Below are 14251 nucleotides of genomic sequence, written 5' to 3'. Positions count from 1 at the left end.
CACACACCAGCAAAGATGTTGCCAAAACGTGATTGTGTTGTTGGATTTGAAAAATATTGTCACTTGAAAATTTTATTGAACAATTTGTTTGAACTATCGTTTTTTTCGTTCCCACTTGCCCCGCGGTACCTTACCTCAGGAATTAGACGGCGAATGATAAAAATGTACACAGATTGAAAAAAAAAGAATTCTTTAATAACTTGTATATAATATATGTTGTGTTTGCAGGAATAAGTTCTTAACACTTCAGTCGTCGCCCTATTGTAATTTGTACAACACTGCCTAACAAACCTCGCTTTTCGTTCACAACTTCAGCGTGGTCCATTACGAAATGTCCGGATCTAAAAACACTGACTCATAATCCCGGACAATCTTTTTGCACACCGATAAATATATATTTCCAATTTATTTAATGATATTGGAGTCACCGAACTTTCAAAATATCTTCTTTCGAACTGTTTTGGATAAAAATTCTATAAAGATATATTTTACTAACTTTTACTTCAAACAAACGTTGTTCGCGCGTTCATCGATCGTTCGACTTGAGTTGAAGTTAAATCGCGACGTAATGACGTCCAACATGAACAAATAATTTGCTTTTATTTTTATTTATTATTTAGCAGTGGTTACTAGATTAGAAATAATTGTAAAATGATCAGCATTGTTCATTTAAAAGGGGATGAATGAAAACCAGACATATAATCACCTAATTTTAACTTTAGTTAATTAATATAATTAAAGTGTCCGGATATTGGTATGGTACAAGAGTGTACGGATATTGGTACCGTCCGGATTTTGATTCACCACGGTACATTTCAAATTCGAATTTTTTTATAAGAATCATACCGTGGTGAATCAAAATCCGGACGGTACCAATATCCGGACACTTTGATAATATTGATTAATTTATGCATAATTTGAATGTTTTTATGTTTGGGATTTTTTCAAAGTCTATACTTTAAACATTGAAGATAATTATACTATCATTTTAAATCTAGTTAACATTGCCAAATAATTAATAAAAATAACAACACATTAATAAAAATAACAACACATTAACATCATTCCTTCGTGGTCCATGTTAATTGAAGATTAACGATCTTTTAACTCACAACCCAAACCAAAGGTTGAAGAAAGAGTGTGTGAAGTATATTTTTATGAAGTGTTTTGAACATCATTTAAAGCAGAGACATATCTTCAATGTTTCGTAACAAAGCAGTTGTAAATTATGAAGCAAATGTGTATTTAAAAAGCTATAAAGAGACTGCCCGGGATTACGGGTCAGTGTTTTTAAACCCGGACATCGTATGGAAGACCCACTTTTTACTAGTGTAAATACATATAAAGTGTTGTGAGTTTTAAGAAAATTGTGTAAATGTAAGATTAATTGTGTATAGCTGAGATTCCAGCCACACGTTAACGAGTTCAAGCCACACGCGCTTCAGTTGAGGTAATTAAATCACTAATATTAATTACGTGGTGTTCTCTATGACAGTATAGGGAAAAATGTATGTCAAATTGATTAAAAAATATTATTTCGACGAGTTAGTATGATTTTCTTGAAAGGATATGCAAAAATATCATACAAAAACACAGGTGTTCGGATTTTGATCCTTCAAGATTTCGTTGTAAAAATAATGAATAAAATCGAAAATTTTCTCGCTAGTGTAGGAACTGCTACAAAAATGATAATGATCAAGTAAGGTAGGTTGGCACCAAAAAAATTCATTTCCTTGAAGGGGACCGTCCATGAATTTTTCGTTTTTCTGGCGTTGCTTCCCAAGAAGGATGAAGCCCGCGAGGAGATTATGTATGAATTTCATCGGCTTTTTATGTCATCGCAAACTTTTGACAGACATGAATAGATTTCATTTAGCGATTAATTTTTTTTTTGCTATATTTGTGCTGAGTGATTATTTTTTCAATCTTGTAAGAAGTCTTAAAACAAAAAGTTGATTTGATGCACATCTTTATCTTTAATGAGATTGGTTGAAATATGGACCAGGAGCTTCTAATAGGATACCAGTCAAGATACGAGTATAGACTTTCCTTCCGAGAACTTTTTGAAAATGTAAACAGGCTTTGTCACCCTAACCATAACATAATTAAAAAACAACTATTTTCTGATGCAGGTAATCTTATGATTAATGATGGATTAACTTTCGATTTTCGTCATCCAGAGTAATAAGATTCTATTTCAATCCAGACAATTCGGGAAAACCCAATTCAACGCCCCATTATCAAACCAGACGCGTGCCGATTTGCTCAAGATGGATTGAGCAAAACATACGATCGCGAAATATAAGTCAGCAGCAAGCGACACACTCGGTTTATTGTTTATTTATGCTATAACGTCGTGATGACGGAGCCACGACAGCGGAGTAAAGTATCGAGATTGGCAAGGGATAGATACCAAGCACAGCAAAAAAATAAATTGTTATTTCACGCCATTTCAGGTGCACATCAGTCTCATCGCAAATATGATATACAATTATATCTTTCAAACGTATAAAACCAACTAACGAAAGCTAAAAATAGGAGTCCATCAATTGATAGAATCAGGTTGAGAAGATAATAAAAAATATTTAAAAGTTTGACTAGGATTCGAACCCCAGTTTTGCGAGTGAGAGTCTCGTCCGATATTTTTCGGTCATTTCACCTCGCTGAAAAGGTGAGTTCAATTAGCTACAACTTTTGTATTGCTACTGGAAACTGGTTTCTTCTGATTTTTGTCGATCGAATCTTATTGCGTTTCGAGTGGAATAATGATGAAGAACGGATGTGATCGAATTAATTTACGTCCATCTATATGATACACATCCACAATATAACGTCGGCCGATACTAATTTTATTTTTTGCTGTGACGCTCGCTTCGTCGCTACAGTAGTGGAAGGCGCGCGCTCCTTTCGATACTGGAGGCATGTCCGATGATTCGTAATTAAAGGTGATTACTCATTCACGCGCGAAGAGAAAAAAAAATCCACTGCGCGAAGCTAAGTCAAAGCTAAATGCGAGCTCTGGATTTGCACAACAGCGGCGACAACTGAAACAAAACATCTTGGGGTGGCATTTCGTCACCATTCCGAATACCCGTATCAACCGGTTAGATGCTATATTTCGTAGAATTAATGTATTCGCCTGACATTGTAATATTTGAGATTATCGGAACACAGCAAGTGGGAAATTCAGATTGATTGGAAAATTTATAAAGCCTGATGTTCTAGAACACTGTTACTCATAAGTTTGTCTAAACGCTTTTTAAATGGCTGCTGTGTTGTTAAATATCATCTGTGTTATGAAATACGCAAGGGGTAAGGGAAGTTCTATAATTAAATTAGCACTAACATTTCTTCTTCTCTTTGGTGTTACATTCCAACTTGGACAAAACCTGCTTTGTTAGCTAAGTATTTTTATGAGTATATTTATAACCATTAACTGAGAACTTTTTTTGTCAATTGAACAATTTTTCATTCTCGCGTTGAGTACCTGTCATACAGGCGTATCTACAGTGATCCACTTCTCTTCTTTGATTTTATCTTTGGCTTTGTTCACGATTTTAGGGAACATTTCACGATGCTGCATGACCAAGGACGTTGACTACTTTCAACTAAAACAAAAATAGCAGTCGAAAACAGTCGCCCGCCCAAGTCATTTGTAAAAGAGAAAATCGTCGAAGATAAATCGATCATTGCCGATAAGCCCTTATGATACTGAACGCGAGATTTGTATATCGTGTGGTGGCAAACACGCAGAAAATCTATGCGTGAAAATCTAGTCAAGTAAACCGAAAAGATCCTCGACCTGTAGGACTGAAAACCATGACCAGGCCAGTTATTTCCAGTTACAACTAACATTTTAATTTGGACTTTTCCCTTCCTGAAGTCACAAGCAATTCTTTCAAAATGTACAGGTATTCAGGTTTTAAAACTTGTATGTATTGTGGGCATTGGCCATACCTCTCCCCATCACATAACATCTTGTTTTTGACATGATATCTATAGTTTCCCATTAGTGCCTTTTTTCGACTAAATTGCATTCGACGAAATGGAATACGGGTGAATGTTTCGGAGCCTTGTTGAATTGCTACGCGTTTATCGCTACAGCTTTGTGGCCTTCAAATATTCAGCCGCTAACGCTCAGATTTATGAATGACTTCGACTTTGAGTTATTTTGTTGTTGGTTAGCCTAATTTAAATAATATGCTTTGACACCGGATTGGTAATCACTTTTATTCTTGGTAATTCGCGTATCTGAAGGAATCGTGTGGCAAGCACTAAGATACGTTATGCCCTGAGAAGCCGAGAAAATTTACTTTACGGAAAGATCCTCGACCAGAGGGATGCGACCCATGAGGGATCCACGACCCTCAGCATGATTTCGCTGAATAGCTGCGCGTTTACCGCTACGGCTAGGCTGTCACGTCTAGCTCCTGCAATTGAATCCCATCCCCAAAAGATTCACTTACGATCTTATGGTTATAATGACGACTTCCTTCGGAAAGCCGTTGGTTCCAAAATTTGTGATGGACTCAAAATCTTGTAAATAAAGATAGAAAAAATCTGATATGCGCTAGAAAACCTATTCCATTATACCAAAACCCATTTCCGAATTCCCATAGCCCGAATCCTATTAGCTCGGGGTAATGTCATTTTGCCATGGATCGAATTCTGAAAAAATGAGAGTATCTCTCATTTATCGCTATTTGTAACAATCATGATCGATTGCTTTGGTCGTACTTCCTTTGATTATGAACCAATGCATGAGTTCACTAATTTGACGTTTGAGCGGTGCCGAATTCACTCGGTCCATGGACCGTGCGGTTAACGGCGTCAGTCGTTAAGGCGTATTGTGCTACGGAATGTGGGTTCGATTCCCGCCCCAGTCGGAGAAAATATTTCGTCAAACGAAAAATTCTTTACTGGTCCACTGGTCGTTTCCTTGGAGGGAGGCACAGATACTACACATGAAATTTGATACAATTTTTTTCCAAACTGCAAGATAACTCCAGTTTGCCAATGACAATTAAGGCAGGCTTGGTAAAAATCGCCAGTTTTCATTTGTTGTGTAACTTTGATCTTTCTGGAGAAACATTGAAGAAGGGCCAAAGTTTTCTATGCGTTTTATTTTCAGTGTTATTGAAAATAGTTAAATGAGTCTCATTCCATTGCATGTTCAACCAGAATAAACGGTGTCTCATGACGTTACTTTTGCATTTGCATGAATTGATTCTAATTCGATTTTTGCTTCTTTTAATAAAATGCAAAAATATGCTTTTGCCAATTACGCGCTTTAATCATGTCAGTCCATTATTTAAGATCCAGGCTCACAGTGACAGTTCGTGACAGCAAAATCTCGGCTCACTGTGACATAGAAAAATTTTGTGTTGGTTTCTTCCTCCCAGGTCGTTCCGTGTGTCCGTTGTCTAATGTTAGATATGTTAATTATGTGCAGCCTCTGACTGAAGACGGTGTAAGTTGTCTTTTTTTAAAATCAAATGAGAACTAATTCTGCAATGCCTGTATATAGCATACTTTTGATTTCGGGCTGACGTCACATTCGGGAAAAATATAATTCGGAGTCGTAGCATTCGGGGTAATGGGGTAGAATAGCTGGAGATTAAACTAGTAATGTTCAGCAAAAATGCATGCCAACTTCTGAAAACCTTTCTTTGTCATGACACCTTTGGCAAAGAAAGTTCTCAGTTGATAACTGTGAAATACCGTAAAACGGGGTAACTTTGATAGTTTTTTCGAAGAAAACTTGAATATTTATGCATGCTGTTTCAAAGAATTTCAATTCATATTTTTAAAACAAGTACTGGTATCCTAACTATCGATTCCAGTTGATAGATTTCCAATAGATTTATTCTTAATGGATATATAATTTTTCATAGATTCGAAAGTCAGTTTTCTGTTTTGGGGTAACTTGGATAATGGAGCATCACTCGAACAAAATTGAATGAATTACGGAACATTTGTAGGGCGTTGCATATCTTTAGGCGTTTAACGCTATATGGAAATTTCTGACTTAGATTACAAAAATGGTCCCAGTTTGTAAAAATAGTATTCGCTAAGAGTTTTGAGACCGAATTCGAGTTCTACTATAACTAGGCTATCAAGTATAAGTGACGAATTCATTATGACTTCATCAAATAGTGATCGTAGAACAGATTGTTTGAGAGCATTTCAAAATTGCTAAAATCTCATAAATTTTCCATATTTGCATATAAATCCTCAAATGTACTTGATTCCAACGGAAATAGCTTTAACATGAAGTGTCATACTAATACTCTTTACTTTTGCATTCGTTTTGCTTAACAGATTAACAGGAACTTTGTTATTTCGCTTAGTATGTTGAGAGTCTCGCATTATCAAAGTTACCCGCATTATCAAAGTTACCCCGTTTTACGGTATTCTTTTTTTTATTATTTCTTTATTAGTATCATTCCAAATATTACATTCATTATTTTTTATATCTAGGTGTTCTGTGTTATTAGACAACACTATCATCCTAATTTGGTAACACAAATCTAAGATTTTATTTACATTTTGTTTACAACATATTACATTTCATTTGCCGTAGCAGTTCAGATTTTTTACAGGTGAGTTGATTTCACCTGCTTATAAGAGAAAAAAAAAACGTTTTCAATATACTTAACCTAACTTAACCTAAACATATAACGCATTAATCGTGGCAATAGAAGATTGTAACGATTTTTGCCTGAAATTATTAATTATTTTATTTGACATTTGTTCCAATGTTTCAACTTTGAATATTCTATGTAATTCATTGGTACTTGGGAGGAAGCTTCAGAATCATTTTTAAAATTTTATTTTGAATTCTCTGCAGAGCTTTCTTCCTGGTATTACAACAGCTAGTCCATATTGGTACAGCATACAACATGCTGGCCTGAAAATTTGTTTGAATATCAAAAGCTTGTTCTTAAGACAAAGTTTTGATTTTCTATTAATAAGGGGATAGAGACATTTTACATATTTGTTACATTTGGCTTGAATGCCCTCAATGTGATTTTTGAAAGTTAAATTCTTATCTAGTATGAGCCCTAGATACTTAACTTCATCTGACCAATTTATTGGAACCCCTCTCATCGTGATAACATGTCTACTTGAAGGTTTCAAATAAAGAGCTTTCGGTTTATGTGGGAATATTATTAGTTGAGTTTTGGAAGCGTTAGGAGAAATCTTCCATTTTTGCAAGTATGAAGAAAAAATATCCAAACTTTTTTGCAATCGACTACAGATGACACGCAGGTTTCGTCCTTTGGCGGAGAGGCCTGTGTCATCCGCAAACAAGGATTTTTGACATCCCTGAGGTAACTCAGGTAAGTCAGATGTGAAAATATTGTATAATATTGGTCCCAAAATGCTGCCTTGAGGAACACCAGCTCTTACAGGAAGTCTTTCAGATCTGGAGTTCTGATGATTAACCTGAAGTGTAAGATTTGACAGATAACTTTGAATTATTCTAACAATGTATGTTGGAAAATTAAAGTTTTTTTTTTTTATTTTACGATCAAACCTTCATGCCAAACACTGTCAAATGCTTTTTCTATGTCTAGAAGAGCAAGACCAGTAGAATAGCCTTCAGATTTGTTGGAACGGATCAAATTTGTTACTCGTAAAAGTTGATGAGTGGTCGAATGTCCATGGCGGAATCCGAACTGTTAATTGGCAAAAATTGAATTTTCGTTGATGTGGGCCATCATTCTGTTCAAAATAACCTTTTCAAAAAGTTTACTGATGGAGGAAAGCAAACTGATTGGACGATAGCTAGAAGCTTCTTCAGGATTTTTGTCTGGTTTTAAAATTGGAACAACCTTAGCATTTTTCCATTTGTCAGGAAAATATGCTAATCGAAAACATTTGTTGAATATATCAATTAAAAATGATAAGCTACTTTCTGGAAGTTTCTTGATAAAGATGTAGAAAATTCCATCATCGCCAGGAGCTTTCATATTTTTGAATTTTTTAATAATAGTTTTCACTTCTTCCAAATCAGTCTCCCAGCCATTTTCGAAAACGTTCTCTTGATTGAGAATATTTTCGAAGTCCCGAGTAACTTGATTTTCAATTGGACTAGTAAGTCCTAAATTAAAATTGTGCGCACTTTCAAACTGCATAGCAAGTTTTTGAGCTTTTTCGCAATAAGTTAGTAATAATTTGTTTTCCTCTTTCAATGCCGGTATTGGCTTCTGAGGTTTTTTCAAGATTTTCGATAATTTCCAAAAGGGCTTAGAGCCAGGGTCCAATTGAGAAATTTTATTTTCAAAATTTTTGTTTCTTAAATCTGAAAAACGTTTCTTGATTTTTTTCTGCAAATCCTGCCATATAATTTTCATAACAGGATCACGAGTGCGTTGAAATTGCCTTCTCCTCACGTTTTTAAGACGGATCAAGAGTTTAAGATCATCGTCTATAATCACGGATTCAAATTTTACTTCACATTTCGGAATTGCAATGCTCTTGGCTTCAACAATGGAATTTGTTAAAGTTTCAAGAGCATTGTCAATATCAAGTTTAGTTTCTAAAGAAATGTTAACATCAAGATTAGAGTCAACATACATTTCATATGTATTCCAGTCGGCTCGTAAATAATTAAAAGTGGAGCTGATAGGATTGAGAATCGCTTCATGGGATATTTGAAATGTATAAGGGACATGATCAGAATCAAAATCAGCATGAGTAACTAATTGGCTACACAGATGACTAGAGTTGGTTAAGACCAAATCAATCGTAGAAGGATTTCTAGAAGAGGAAAAACATGTAGGGCTATCAGGGTATTGAATTAAGAAATATCCTGTGAAGTACTCATTGAACACTAAGCTGAAATGTATGCTCTGTCCCAGAGAAGAAGTAATGCCAAGAATAATAAGAGAAAGAAGAAGAAATAAATATTTATTAAGTAAATAAAATGGTGCATATAATTTTTTGGATATATTATGATTGAACATTGAATCTAAACTTCGATTCAAATTTCGCATTAATTCGGACAATACACTACATGCCTTTGGTAATAATTAAATAATTCTTACGTTTTCAACAACAAGATAAGATCACCCTTTATCTCCTAGGGAAGATAACACAGCGCAACAAAAATGACATTTTTGCGTGTCCCAAGGATCGAATTATGTGTTTCTAGTAGATTTGGGGTTGCTGAATCTTATGCCGTTCTCAGAAATATCCCAGCACGTCACAATTTTTAGCTACAGGACGCAAAAGTTGTATAAAACATTGGTTTTATTGATGTTTACCTAAAATTTGAAGTATATTTTATTAAACTTTTTTGTGATCTTAGCCACCAAGCATGCAAAAAAGGACTTAAACTTTCGTTTTAGATATATTTTAGTTTAAATTTCACGATTAAGTTTAGATTGAACCGATCTTTTTCAACATGCTTGCAGTCTCCATACAAAATTCTTCAATTCTCTTATATGGAAAAATACAATCATTTTCTAAACCATCAAAAAATAACTTTTCCGCTTCAAAAATATGATAAACTTTGATGATAAGTATTGTTATACACATAAAGTTTGAATTCTGTGGCAAATTAAGCAAATAAATTGCCTTACAAGCTGACAAACTTGCATGAAAGTTGGCTGAAATAGTCAATTTTTGCATTTTCAACAACCAATATCTCAAAAACTAGACGTGCTATAATATTTCTGTAAACGGCAATGGATTCAACAACCCTTAATTGAGTAAATAGAGGTATTTTGATGCTGGAGACAAAAACGTGTTCCGCAGTGTAATTTAGATTTAAATTAATTCTCTTGCTCAGAAACAATGATCAAACAATTATCAATAGGGCGTTATTCTAAATTATGCTAGAAATAATTTAAAAAAATAAAAAAAACATCAAGAGTTAAGATTTAATCAATAAGCTAAGTTTCAAAAAATATAATGAGACATTGATAATCATCAACAAAACCAAAATGATTTTAAATGCATAGTGTAGCAAAGTAGCAACTTATTATTATTATGTTATATGAACCTTTAACTTTTATAAAAAGGATACGGATATCGTCTTTAGCTGCACAGACTGTAACTTAACACTAGACAACGGACAAGTATGCGAAAAGTTTCAACGGTTGAAATGTGAATCGAACCCAGATCCCACGAAACGATTCGCTTACTGCCTGACGACACTAACAGTACGGCCACTAAGCCCATTATATAAAGTTATTCAGGTCATAAAAGTAGCAACTGGATCAATCATATTTCATATTATATTTAATTAAAAATTATTGTTTCGAAAACTGATAGAATTTATTTTTTAAAGATTGTAAATCTACAGCACGAAAATGTTTTTAAAGATGCTGAGGTTCTAAACATTTTGATCCTAAAATTTCGAAACTATTCTCTCTCTGGAATGCCATTTTTTAGGTTCCTGTGTAATACATACAAATAAGAAAACAATTACTTCTGATAAAAAAACCAATAACTTGAAATTCAATTATTTGAATCAGAAACAATTGGTAATCTGCCTATTCCAATACCTTCCAGGGAGTGACATTTGATCAAAGGAACATCAAAGGAATCTTCGTAAGAGAGACAAAACAAGGAATCACCATTCTTCAAGGTTTCACCCGTATACCAATAATACACTAAAACCTCGGCTTTAAGACATTTCGTCGAATGACGTTTAGCTGAACGGAAATTTAGTCGAAAGCTTATTTAGAAAAGGTTTATTGAAAGAGTATTTGGTAAATTTGATTATTGTTTTCTGAGCTTTGTCAAGTTGGTGAGATAACGTACTTTTTTTTTTTAATCTGAATTATCAACTGTAGTTTGAACTGTGATCTGAAGTCATACCAATATATCTAGGATTTTGATGATTATTCAAATGAACTTTTTAGAAGTAGTTTTTTTTTGCACATTGGCTGAAATATTTAGCTCTCGTGAATTTCTTCTTCTTGTTCTTCTTATTTCTGGCGTTACGTCCCCACTGGGACAGAGCCTGCTTCTCAGCTTAGTGTTCTTATGAGCACTTCCACAGTTATTAACTGAGAGCTTACTATGCCAATGACCATTTTTTGCATGTGTATATCGTGTGGTAGATACGAAGATACTCTATGCCCTGGGAAGTCGAGAAAATTTCCTTTACGGAAAGATCCTCGACCGGTGGGATTCGAATCCACGACCCTCAGCTTAGTCATGCTGAATAGCTGCGCGTTTACCGCTACGGCTATCTGGGCCCCACACTCTCGTGAATTCATTATTCTTTAAAACTATCATCATTCTTCGAAAAGCTGCTGAACAAGCTATTTTTTTGCTCAACAATGTAAACATAATGATTTTTTGAGTTTATTGTTCTTTTGAAATGTCATCGCCCTCCATAATGAGCTGCTGATCTTCATCTGATAAAAGCATTCCGGGAGAGTGCTCAGGATCTTTCTTTGAATTCCGGGTATTGCTGCTTACGGATGGGGGTAAGATTTTTGAAGGCGGGAATCAGAAGATGTCAGAAAAATAGGAAAAACTTGCCTCATCTAAAACTTTATTGCGAAGTTAATGTGTCGGTAATAGAATAAGTTAATCTACTTAAAGCCAATGGTGAAATTGGCTCATTGTGACTTCCAGCTTAATAACTTTCTTCAAGCAAATATATGGATTTCCTACACACTTAAAATAAATCGCAATATCCCGAATTTGAACTGTAAACAACAAAATACAGATTTTCCTGTGAAATTTACTATTTTACCGACAAATTCCGTGAAAACAATGAATTTACCGGAGAAATTCCGTGAAATCTTTTATTTAACTGGAAACAATTTTGCTGTAACCCTGTGAAATATTACGAAATATTCGGTTATCTGGAGTATCCATTTTATTTTCATTCCGGATAATCGAATCGCTAAAAGTAAAAATGTAATCTGCGATGAAAGAACTTAAATATTATCTTTTTTCGTTGTCTTATTTATATGATACAGTGGCGTAACCAGAAATTATTTCTAGGAAAATTAAGGGTCTTGAGAAAAAAAAAAAGTGATCAGCATACACAAAAAAAAAACCTTTTTGAAACCCCCCTTTTCTTACCAACGTCCAAAACTACTAAACCATTTATATTGTATATTGCAATACTAATTATCTCAAATGTATGCATAAAAACTGAAAACCAAGAATATGTAAAATCATACTCCGGATAATCGAGTCTAAAATTTCGGATAATCGAGTCACAAGATAATCGAGTCCGACCTGTATATGACCCTGACATCATATTTAAAAAGTCAATAATCATAATATATATCCCAAAAACTCTACCTAACATTGTAAGCAACCTAAATCGATTCGATGTGTTACATATTTCTCTGCTAACGGCGCATGGCTGAACAATACTTATGTTTTCAAAATCTCTTGCATTTCTTTTTCATAAACATCTGTACTAGTCAGTGACAGCTTCCCAATCATAACCGATTTGAGCTCAATAGGCTTAATTTAAAAACGTAGTCCTCATCCCTCGATATGACAATAACTATTTGTTTTTTTTTTAACATTACAAGTTGTTATCTGTAACAAAAATGTGTTTTACAATCTTTTCTAATATTTTTTAAACTTTTGTTCTATTGAAGTTTATCGGCCAAATCAGTAACTCACTACTAAGCACCAACTAATCCATACTTTCCGACGTACCATGCGCATCTTTGCCCCTAGGGGTAGAAAATTCACTCTTATATTTTAGTTTAATTTATTTCCTCATTCAAAACTGCATCCTGATTTATCATTCGTTTCAAATTAAACTTAAATGACTTAGAGGAATTTTATTTTGTATTTCTGGTTTGAGCTTCCGTACAATCCTTTATTCTACAATTAACTTTTATTTTATGTAATAACGAACCTATTGTAATTGGATGAAAATAATATGGACACATTTCGCACGAAATTTTTTTATCTGACATTCATCTCCAATGCAATGATATTAGTCATAAAAAAGTTAAAAGATTATAATTTAAAATCAATTTAAGACATATTTGAGCTTTTGTCTGACATTTTCATAGAGGCGCGCGCGTTTCTTAATTGTTTAATATGGATTTCATGAAAACCAGCCTCATTTTTATTCATCATCATCAAAACAATAAGATTTGTAAAAATGAGTGGAATTTCAGGTATTTTTTTGCAGATAGTAAAAATTGATACACTTTTATTTGTTATTTTTTATCTAATACACGTGCATGTCAACGCAATATTGAACTATGTAACACATAATTTATAACAAAACTTCTTACAATGCCCAAAGACCTAATTTAAAATTCTGGCACAATTAAGATTAACATATTTGAATTTTGTAGTAAAAATTTTAGGAGAAAAAAAGTAAAGATATTTGTATTAATTTCATAACACAAAATATATTTTTTATAGAACTTAGGTGATAATTCTATAAACTAATATCTGTTAAATTCCACGCATTTTAGCTGAAACAATACCTAAATTTGATTAATTTCTACAGAATAATTTTCCTTGCCAAAGGAAAGGCATTAATGATTTAGGAAATTTTGTAGCATCACAATATTAATTGATCGGATTTTAATTGTGATAGTAAAATATTACTTTACCTACCTTTATATCATAGTTTTGTGTTACACTTATTGAGTGAATATGGATTGGTTTCGTTTTTGATTTCTGTATACAGCTTCCTCAAACCCTTCCCAACCTCAAGCAGGTCCTACCACCATGTGCTACCGAAATCGTTACAGTTTTGAGTAGTTCAAGTTCACGACAACCGCAGTACACTTTAAAATATTTTCTTTCACGGTCCGGATGCACTCAGCAGGAAAATAAGTCGAAGATAACCGTATATTCTTCCCTGTCACTGCACTTCTTCTTCTTAGGTTGTATCAAACCGCGCACCAAACCGCGAAAATCAGATGCACTCTCGCCCCGCACTCACAATCTCATCGAGAAAAAAAAAAACGCGCTCTCCTTCTATTCAGCTAAGCTAAGCCAAGGCAAGGCAAGCCACTACAGCAAAACGTCTAAACTTGAGAGCAGTGGCTAAGTGTCCCGCTTCGTCCAGCAACAACCGAGAACTGATGAATGGGAAAAGACACAAAGCGTACGCAACCACAAAATCCTCGCCCCCAACACACGAGCAGCAAGAGGTTTCGCGCTTGGTTGGTGTGGTGAACGGAGACTATGTGAGAATCGAAGCTCGAAAGAGAGGGCGCTATATTGGGGAAGAGAGTTCATTCCGCCACAGGTTGCTCCGCACTTCTTTCACGCTATTAGTTTTCAG

The 14251-nt window shown here is 34.3% G+C and overlaps 1 protein-coding gene across 3 annotated transcripts in view; it reads right to left on the bottom strand.

The window, feature by feature from the left end:
- LOC5568687 (protein lozenge) overlaps window positions 1-14042 on the bottom strand; it is a 135097-nt gene extending 121055 nt beyond the window's left edge. For 2 of the 3 annotated variants that reach the window (XM_021847331.1, XM_001658044.2), the window contains exon 1: window positions 13576-14041. The gene's annotated coding sequence lies outside the window, so the exon portion shown is untranslated. Of the gene's footprint in view, window positions 1-13575 lie in introns of all 3 variants that reach the window. The other variant, XM_021847344.1, reaches the window with a different exon arrangement.
- Between the last annotated feature and the right edge of the window lie 209 nt (window positions 14043-14251).

Source organism: Aedes aegypti, chromosome 1, assembly GCF_002204515.2.
Source record: "Aedes aegypti strain LVP_AGWG chromosome 1, AaegL5.0 Primary Assembly, whole genome shotgun sequence".
Lineage (NCBI taxonomy): Eukaryota > Metazoa > Arthropoda > Insecta > Diptera > Culicidae > Aedes > Aedes aegypti.
Note: the sequence above shows the minus strand (reverse complement) of the source record. Positions and strands in the feature narration are given on the sequence as shown.